Source organism: Panthera pardus, unplaced genomic scaffold (assembly GCF_024362965.1).
Source record: "Panthera pardus isolate Hobbes unplaced genomic scaffold, ASM2436296v1 HiC_scaffold_10, whole genome shotgun sequence".
Taxonomy (NCBI): Eukaryota; Metazoa; Chordata; class Mammalia; order Carnivora; family Felidae; genus Panthera; species Panthera pardus.
The window spans coordinates 87,315,739-87,325,895 of record NW_026526655.1 but is presented as its reverse complement, the minus strand read 5'-3'; the positions used below and the strand labels follow the sequence as shown (position 1 = coordinate 87,325,895).

At 38.0% G+C, this 10,157-nt stretch overlaps 1 protein-coding gene across 3 annotated transcripts in view; it reads left to right on the top strand.

Moving 5' to 3' along the window:
• Positions 1-2,562: 2,562 nt before the first annotated feature.
• The window catches only part of KYNU (kynureninase), a 115,357-nt gene continuing 107,762 nt past the window's right edge, over positions 2,563-10,157 (top strand). The window contains exon 1 of one of the 3 annotated variants that reach the window (XM_019455093.2): positions 2,563-2,815. The gene's annotated coding sequence lies outside the window, so the exon portion shown is untranslated. The remainder of the gene's footprint in view (positions 2,816-10,157) is intronic. The other 2 variants (XM_019455085.2, XM_019455091.2) reach the window with 2 other exon arrangements.

Below are 10,157 nucleotides of genomic sequence, written 5' to 3'. Positions count from 1 at the left end.
TATATATGGAAATTAATAGACAACTGAATTGGTAACAACAGTTTATCCTGGCAGCATGTTTCTTCTTCCTTTTTCTAAAAAGAAGAAATAGAAGCTCAATCCCTTCCTTGTTTTCCTTCCAGAGCTGATCCTGCAGTGGTCCCTGTTTCCACCACTCCCTCCATGGCTTGATATTTCACAGTTCCTTTATAACTTTAGGGACTTATGTTAATATTATAAAGATTTTCCTCATCATTAATATCCCTGGCATATAATCATGCCTGATGCAAAGAATACGCTTGATACTTCTTTTTTTAAGTGAATGAAGAATTAAAAACAAGATAACAGACCCGTAATGGAGTCACTTATGCTAAGCTCCACATCACCAAACTGAGACTTAATTATAGTTTTGGCTTTCCTAGAAATGACATCTTAAACCAGGAATCAGGAATTACCTGATTAACAGTAATTAGATAATGCACTTGAAAACCCCTGTCATGCCCTAAAGGAAAGTGACTTTGCCATAACCAATCTATCTTTTTTGTCTAATATAACATCTTTGTTCTCTCTTCCTTCTTTCTATGAAAATCTTTCATTTTGTACAGCTCCTAGGAGCGGCTTTCTATCTGCTAAATTGAGCACTTCCCAATTTATGAAGTATTGAATAAAGCCAGTGAGATTAAATTTTGAATTTCTGCATTTTAGTAGAAGGTAACAAACTTTAAAAAAGAGATTTACAAAACATAAGAAATAAGATGTAGCTGGGGCACCTGGGTAGCTCAGTGTATTGAGTATCCAACTTTGGCTCAGGTCATGATCTCAAGGCTGGTGAGTTCTATGCTCACCAGAGTCCTTGAACTCTGTGCTGACAGTGCAGAGCCTGCTTGGGATTCTCTCTCCTTTTGTCTCTGCCCCTCCCCTGCTTCTGCTGTCTCTCTCTCTCCCTTCCTCTTTCTCTCTCTCAAAAAAAAGTAGATAAACATTAAAAAATGGAGATTTTATAGGGAGGCAAGAAAATTACTGGCAAGAGAGAAGATTGTTTCAGACAAGACCACCTTCCTTTATGGGGAAAGAAGGAGATCTTATTATAGGGCAGATTAATATTTTGATGGGATGGTTTCTAACACTACTATGAAAAGACTTTAGAAGAAGCAATGTGAAAGTAAGTCCTGACCTATAAACCTGTAGCTCTATTTCTATTTCAATATCCATAGTCAGTAAAGGATTATGATTCTTTACCAAAAATGACACAGACTCCAGCCCAGGCTCACTTCCTGGATATTAAAACCGGTCAAATCTTCCAAAGTTCTTACATCCCAAGAAATAAACAAAATAGGAAAAAAAATGCAAATTTTGAGATACCCAGACTGGATTCAAAGGTTTACTCTTTCAACTAAATAGTGTAAGGATACAGTACACACATTATAGGATTATTGTAAGGGTAGGAGAGATGAAATGAAATATATTTTATTTTCACTGTTCAATTACTTGTATTAAATTCATTTCATGTGTTTTATCCTCCTCTTTTGGACACTGGAGGGCAATAATTTTTGATTAATTCAGAAAAAAAAAAAGTGTGTCATTTGCTGACTTGTGTGTTTTGGTGTGCTGGCTTTCCACATGCATTGTTTTGTATTTTACTTATCTCGTGAGAAGGTAATTTTGTGTCCATTTGATAGATGGATACTGAGTTTCAGGGCGCATTAGGTAAATTGTCCTGAGTTATATAGTGAACACATGGCAGAGATGATTGAACCAAATAATGTTTTACCTGTTGTGTGTGGGTGCTCAAAAAAGGCATCAACATACATACAAAAGGGATTCAATTATTCAGGCCCAGTCCCTAGCTTTAGTCTTCACTCTAAAACTCTTTACTCTTTGATTTTATGCCTAAAAGTATATTCACCCACTAGACCCAAGCTCAGGGATCAGCATGAAAAGATAACAGAGGTAAATCAATAGACAGACCATAGGCTTAAAGGAAGAATTTGCATTTGTGAAGATTTTGAGGCTAAATTTCCACTTTATCTTCAAACTCTCTTCTTGATTGTCTTGTTAACTAAACTGATAATCTAGAAGTTGTGTGTGTGTGTGTGTGTGTGTGTGTGTGTGTGTGTGTGTGTGTTTTAATGCACCTATTGGGCAATAAAGTATATTCTAGAATTGAGACCTATTTTAAACTTGTGACTAAAAATGTTAATCTGTTAAATGTCAAACTCTACCTTCAGACTAGAAACTCAATGCATTTGATCACCGGGCGTGGCCTCAAAAGCCAAGTTTCCTTTATTTTGAGACTTGGGAAAGAATTTCTCTCCCGTCCTTATTAGTGTATTCCAGAGCCCAAACCAAGAAGAAATGCGAATTTTGGAATTTAGCTCCAGAGCAAACTCATTGGTATGACTTACACACCAACAAGGTTACTCTATTTACTCAGTAGGATCATTATAGGATATAGTTTTTTTGCCCAAAGTTCTAAGGAGTTGGAAGGCAAAGAAGCGTTTAGAGTTTAGTGTTTAGAGCGGCTTAGAGGACAAAGTCCTAAATAAGCCCCTCCTGTTTGAAAGAGAGAGCAAGAGCCGCCTGTTGCTTAGGTGTTTGTCAGTGACTGGAGATTTACTATCAGTTTAGAAAAAGGGGGAGGAACTAAAGTTAGCTCACAAATTCCCCACAGGTTTTTGTCTATGCAGAAGTGCCCGGAGTTTCTCACCCTGAGTTCTGACCTGTAAATCTGCAAGGAAATCTTGAGAGTTTTTCTTTTTCCTTTTCTTTCTTTCTTTCTTTTTTTTTAAAGGAGGCAGGGAGCTGTGGATCCATCCCATCATCGGAATCCTAGCTGGTAAGCACAGAGACACAGATAATACACTCTACACAAATATATAGTCAGTGATTTTTTTCTAAAGGAAAGTTCTTTCTGCTAGAATCCTTGCTACACTGTGTTAGTGGTTTCTTCTGCCAGGCTCTTTCTTCTCTTTTTATTCTCCAAATTATCTTTATAAAAATGACACAGTCCCCTAATGCCCTCCCCTCCTTTAAAATGTTCGCTTAAATAAAGAGATCTTTACCAATGTAGTGAAAAAGAACTGTTGTCAATAGTACTGTGCAATTCATTTACTAAAAGATAATTACATTTGACTAATTAAAGTACTTCTGCAGTTACTTGAGTTGAAGTGGTAAGATCAGATAAAAATTCACATCTTTAAAGAAGCATGAAGTCCTCTGTTTTCTGGTAATTCTAGTTGTCTTGTGGTGCCATTAGTCATATTAAATATTTATTTGGGGAAGTGAAAACGTCTATTTCGTGAGCAAGGTTTCTTCCCCTTTCATTTTATGAAATATTTTCCTAAGAATGGAGAGTTGGTACACTTTTTTTTTTAATAGGTAAGAAAGTTTTGTTTTGTTTCTTTCTTTCCTGCTTTTATTTTGAGAGGGGTGGGGTGTTTTATTAGGTAATAGCATTGGAGCAAATGCATTGATCTTATTAATGTGAAATTCAGCATGTAACTCATATAATCCTTGATATGAAACATGCAGTTGTGACAATGATGTCACTCATTTCTCAAACAATGATATGTTTAAAGAACGTGGCTCTATACACATATGTTAAGTAATACTTTATTTCTTTCTCAATGAAGCGCTATACACTTTCTTTATAATTTGCTTTGTCAGCTTCTAAACTTTGAACTCATGTGTTTAATTGGCTCATTTCAGGCATGAAACATGAAGCTGTATAAAGATTAACCACTGAGTATTCAATAGTCATTTATTTAACTATTTAACCTTAGTCCCATGGGTGACTGGAGGATCCTGAATTCCATGATTCCTTGAAAGCAGTCCATTTTTTTTACTTAAAAAATTTTTAAATGTTTTATTTATTCTTGAAAGCAGAGAGAGACAGAGCATGAGTGGGGAGGGGCAGAGAGAGACCCAGAATCGGAAGCAGGCTCCAGGCTCTGAGCTGTCAGCACAGAGCCCATCGCATGGCTCAAACCCACGGACTTTGAGATCATGACCTGAGCTAAAGTCAGACACCTAACCGACTGAGCCACCGAGAATCCCCAAAACAATCATTTTTTTTTTTTTTTTTTTTTTTTTTTAATTTTTGGGACAGAGAGAGACAGAGCATGAACGGGGGAGGGGCAGAGAGAGAGGGAGACACAGAATCGGAAACAGGCTCCAGGCTCCGAGCCATCAGCCCAGAGCCTGACGCGGGGCTCGAACTCACGGACCGCGAGATCGTGACCTGGCTGAAGTCAGACGCTTAACTGACTGCGCCACCCAGGCGCCCCCCAAAACAATCATTTTTAATAAAAGTTTTAGCCTTAAAGTTGTAGCTGTCCAAATAAAATTGGCAAAATGCAATTTTCAAAATTTCAAAAGCTAAAGTGAGGGTAAAATGGCAATTTTCATCACAGGGTATTAATACTTAAAGATACCATGAGCACATCTTTTATCTCTTTATAAAGAAATTTACCTACTTAATTTCATTCACTCTTAATCATGATCTTCTGAAGAAAGTAGAACTTAAATTAGTTTTATATAGCATTGCAGAACAGAAAAGTTAGGTGACTTGCCCAAGACCAAATGCATATACATCTCCACTTTCTTAATAACATCATTATTTAAAATGTGACATATACAATTTGGGGTTTTTAAGTTGGATTGAATTTTTTTATTTCACAATAAGGGCATGTTAGTTTATTTGAAAATGATAAACCTACACAAGGCATAAAATTATGGCTTGTGAAGCACTAATTGTCTTAGATGGCAGGATGAGTGCAGAATGAAGCAGCAACTGTTATGAGTTAATAAACTGCTTCCTTGGAGTGAGGGCACTGTGGTATTGTGGGCACTGAGGACTGTATTAGCTTCTGGTGGTGGCTGTGCCTGTTGGCAGGGTGAGACCAGGTGTGTTCTCCCAGAAAGATTATTTTGCCAGCAGGTATCTCACTGTCAGTGCAGGTGGGGTTGTGACATTTGGGCTGTGACAGGCCCAGAAGAGGAACCAGCTGCTTTAACCTCTGCCTGGCTGGGACTGGACTGGAAGGACTGATTAAAAAGAGTAGATAGATTCATTGCCTGCAGTATTTTGCAGACTGAGTACAAAGCTGAAAAAAATAATGAAGGGGGGAAAAAAGAATGAGCGAAAGAAACATTTTTTAAAAGTCATAAAACAAGATGAAAGGAAAAATAAATTTAGAGGGTCAGGAATCCTGCTCTGTACATTCTACCTGCATGCCATCCCAAAGATAAGCACGACTGACTAAGTTCCTCAAGTGAAGTACAGTCCCAAACAGTGAACTCTCTTATCCTCATACCTTTTTCTTTCTTCTCTATTGATTCCAGAGTTTGGTCTGGAAATGGGAGAGTTATTCTGATCCCTCAGGATTGTTACAAGGATTAAATAAGAAACAAATATAAACTAGCTAATGAATATGAATATCTTTTTTGTTTTAAACAAAGAAAGTTGGATTTTACTGGGAATATAATGGTAGCAAACTAATCTGTCAGTTTATTTAGGTAACCCAGTTAGAGTTTACAGTCAACTCCAATGAGCCATCAAAGCGTTGACTTACGGAACCTGGGTGGCTCAGTCAGTTAAGCATCCGACTTCGGCTCAGGTCATGGCCTCACAGCTCGTGAGTTTGAACCCTGTGTGGGACTCTGTGCTGACAACTCAGAGCCTGGAGCCTGCTTTAGATTCTGTGTCTCCTTCTCTCTCTGCCCCTCCCCCACTCATGGTCAGTCTCTCTGTCTCTCAAAAAAAAAATCAAAAAAATTTAAAATAAATAAAAATAAAAGAGTGCTGACTCTCCAAAGACATTCTTAAATGTAAGACAAGCTCTCTTGATTCTTAGTCTCATTGAAAATGTTTTTAATTTCCATGTGATTGTAATAAGAATGGTATCCTCTGTGAACAGTCATTAATCATGTGAAATAATTCAAGCTATTTTGTGCATCTTTGTTCAACTGTCGTTTTAGGGGAACACTCTATCTAAAAGCCACTGCTCAGGAATGGAATGGATGCAAAGATGAACAAGATTCAGGCCCCTAGGTAGAATACAGTTCAGTAGTGTAGACTAGCAACTCAATCAAGCCACTGTAAGTAATAGGTTTATAGTAAAGACACCCTTGATAGGCAGAAAATAGCTCGTGGGATTCTCAGAACAGCCAAGTAGGTGGCCTTCCAGGCCTTACACATAATTTGCTGCATGGAAGGATTCAGTGACTCTCCAGACTGGTTTTTCCTGGACCTATCAGGAGACATAGCTATTCCATTACCTGCTGTTGCATAATTAAGTTGATTCTTACTTGCTGCTGAAATCACTTCATGCTTTAGCAACCAGTGGCTCTGTTTAACTTTGAAAAAATGAGTCACTCATGACAAGACTCCTACACCCAACCATTTTATCATTGCTTTCTATGATTTTTTAAAGTTTTTGCTCCTGTTTCTAACCGAATAAATGACTGTATGTCATAGCTATGATTCCTGAAAGAATTTGATTCGATGCTCAGCTAAACACAATCATGAATGACTGTTTGGCTAAGGCATTCACAAGTCTCTTGCAGGTCATTGACACAACAGGTGATTGTCTCAAGTGGGTCGTGTCCATTAGGGGTCTAATCAAGTGTGACCAAGCAGTTGATACTGTCAAGTGGTAGAGGCACAGTCATCTCCATTCAAAAGGCAGGTTATTTCATCAGAAGGTAATAGGTAGGAACCCACGCAAAATCAAGTTGTAGGCACGGCAACTTGTTTAAGCTTTCCCAAACATATATGCATCTAAATAAATATAGTATCTGACAAGATGCATTATTTATCAATTAGGATGTGCTTCTAAGTGTTACAGGTATCCAGAGGAGGAAAACTTACTTTTAGCTGAGGACTTATAGGATAAAAAACGTAACATTTGAGCTAGGGCTTTGAAGGTGACTAGGATGTGAATGTGTATAAAGGGAAATAGGACATTTTAGGCAAAGGGAATGACATGAGAATGACATGAAAAATCACATAGAAAATTTCATGAAAAAGGCAATAATTTAGTGTGGTCACATACTGAAAGAACAATCAACACCAATGTTGAAATCATTGACTTTTGTACAAGCATGGATTGGAGCAATTGGTAATCATTATTGGCATCAAAGCTAAAAACATATTCAGATCAAGATCAGTATCTTTCTTTGAGAATATACAGAACAGCTCATCAAGGAGACCACTGGCAATTGACAAAAGAAGAGCTCAAATAAACAAGCAGAAGAATTTAAGTTTAGAGAATAAGAAGTATGCTTGTTTTACTGGCATTGTACAATATTCAGACATGCAACTGTTTATTGCCTAATACTGGGTGTGTTCGTTGGGGTGGGAGAAGTAAAGGTGATGAATTAAAGACAGATGATTGAATTGAGATTTGAGAGCTTCCTCTCTGTTAGTTTTAGTTAGTTCTTAGGATTTCTAGGCTTTAAGTATAGTCTATGAGTTGAAAAATATCAAGCTTATATCTTGTGATCTAATTTTCTTCTAAGCTATAGAACACAGCATCCAATGGCCAGTTTGATATTTCTACCTCAAACTTTATGTGTCCTACATAGAACTTTGATTTTCCTTCTCAAAATTTTTCTTCCCCGGGTATTTCTTATTTCACCACTTCCAACATATTTGCCCAGATCCCACACCAGAGAAAATCTATTTGCTTTTCCTCCAAAATATATAATGAATTCACACTTTTCTCTATTTTTCTCTTTTTCACATTTAATCCACCATCACTTTTTCTCTGAACTACTAAAATAGCCTTAATTTGCTTCTCTTTTTCAACTCTTCTAATTCATCAGAGAGCAGAAAAAGTGATTTTTATTTCATGCAAAATTACATCATGTCATTTTCCTACTCAAGATTCTCTGACAATTTCCCATTAAACTTAGAAAAATACCCAAACTCCTTTCTAGCTTCAAAGTTCTTCATAATTAACTTCTGCCTCTGCCTCTGTCTCCTTTATCTTATAGTCTCTCCTTCTGACTACCTCCCTTAGTGCATTAGCTGAACAGGCCAAGACCATCTCCACCACAGGATCTGTGTACTTGTTGTCATCTTCTCTGGTTCTTGGTCCTCACATGTTTGACTCCATAAAATGTTCCACATATGCACATATGTCCCTGCCTCAGAGAGATGCACTTACCTGACCCTCTCCCTGAGAAGCCATTCCATACCCCAGTGACTCTCTATCCCATTACTCTGTTCTGTTTACTCGTAGCTGTTGAAACGATCTCAAATTACATTTTTTGAAATTATTTTTTTCATTGTCCACTAATTACTTACTTATACACCATCTTTTACACTGTTATTCTATCAGTGCTTGGAACTACATGGCTGGTATTCAACAAGTACTTGTTGGAAAGTAAATAAATGGAGGAATGTATACGTGAGCCACAAAAGTATAAATTTGTAAATCAAGCTAGCCTGAGAAAATGTTTTTTTCTCTAATACCATAGTTGCTCAATTTCAAAAAAAACTAAAACTTTGTGAAATATGGATAAATAAATATAAAGAAAACTTGGGTAAAGTTTAAGAATACGTAGTTAAATTTCCACTGTTATTTTTTCCCTTCCAGAAAATTGAGCTTTTTTTCCAAAATTGTGCGAAATTTAAATGATGGTTACATAGAGCAGGATATAGTTTCACAAAATACCACAGGGCCCTGTTTCATTCTAAGATGGAACATATAGTTGTGAGAGAAAAGTTTCTCATTATGGCAGCAGAAACAGCTCTTTGGTCTTCCTATGGCAAAAGTCAACATTTCTTAAGGTAAACTTACCTTTTTCATTCACAATAAAGACTTTGTTAAGATTTTATTGTATATATGTCCCTAATTTTAAAATTATGATCCAAGGGGCACCTGGGTGGCTCAGTCAGTTGAGTGTCTGACTTTGGCTCGGGTCATGATCCTACAGTTTGTGAGTTTGAGCCCCATGTCGGGCACTGTGCTGACAACTCGGAGCCTGGAGCCTGCTTTGGGTTCTGTGTCTCCATCTTTCTCTGCCCTTCCCCCTTAATTCATGCTCAGTCTCTCTTTCTCTCACAAATAAGTAAATATTTTAAAAAGGTAAAACAAAATTTTTTTTAATGTCTATTTATTTATTTTGAGAGAGAAGGAGACAGTGTGTGCAGGGGAGGGACAGAGAGAGAGAAGGAGAGAGAGAATCCCAAACAGGCTCTGAGCTGCCAGCACAAAGCCCAATGCAGGGCTTAGTCTTACCAACCATGAGATCATGACCTGACTCCTAATCAAGAGTCCATTGCTTAACTGACTGAGCCACCTTGTTGCCCCACAAAAGCATCTTTACTGTTACCCCAGTAAGACATCTAGAGGAAAAGGTGATAAAATTATGTATGTTTGAAAGCCACTAATTTGGACCATTATCCAGAAAATAAAAATGGAAAGAGCTAACATTTATTGAGAGCATACTCTGTCCTGACCACCATTACCTAATTTATTCCTTTCAACATCCATAAGTTATTATCATTTTCTTTATTTCATACATGAGAAAAACTCAAGCATGAGGTTTAATGCTGTTTGGTTAATAAAGTTATTCTAAGGTTGGAAAAATGAGAATCGTATTTAAGACAAGATTCTTGGGATGCCTGGGTGGCTCAGACGGTTAAGTGACTGACTCTTGATTTCTGCTCAGGTCATGATCTCACAGTTTTGTGGTTTTATGAGTTTGAGCCCAGCATGGGGCTCTGCATGCTGACCGTGCTTGGGACCTGCCTGGGATTCTCTCTCTCCCTCTCTGCCCCACCCCTGCTCACACTCTCTCTGTCTCTCTCAAAAGAAATAAACTTAAAAGAAAAAAAAAGACATGGGGTGCCTGGGTGGCTCAGTTGGTTAAGCATCCGACTTCGGCTCTGGTCATGATCTCATGGTTTGTGGGTTTGAGCCCCACATTGGGCTCTGTGCTGACCGTTCAGAGCCTGGAGCCTCCTTTGGATTCTGTGTCTCCCTCTCTCTATGCCTCTCCCCTGCTCATGCTCTGTCTGTCTGTCTGTCTCTCTCTCTCAAAAATAAATAAACATTAGGGGTGCCTGGGTGGCTCAGTCGGTTGAGCGTCCGACTTGGGCTCAGGTCATGATCTCATAGTTTGTGAGTTTGAGCCCCACGTTGGGCTCTGTGCTGACAGCTCAAAGC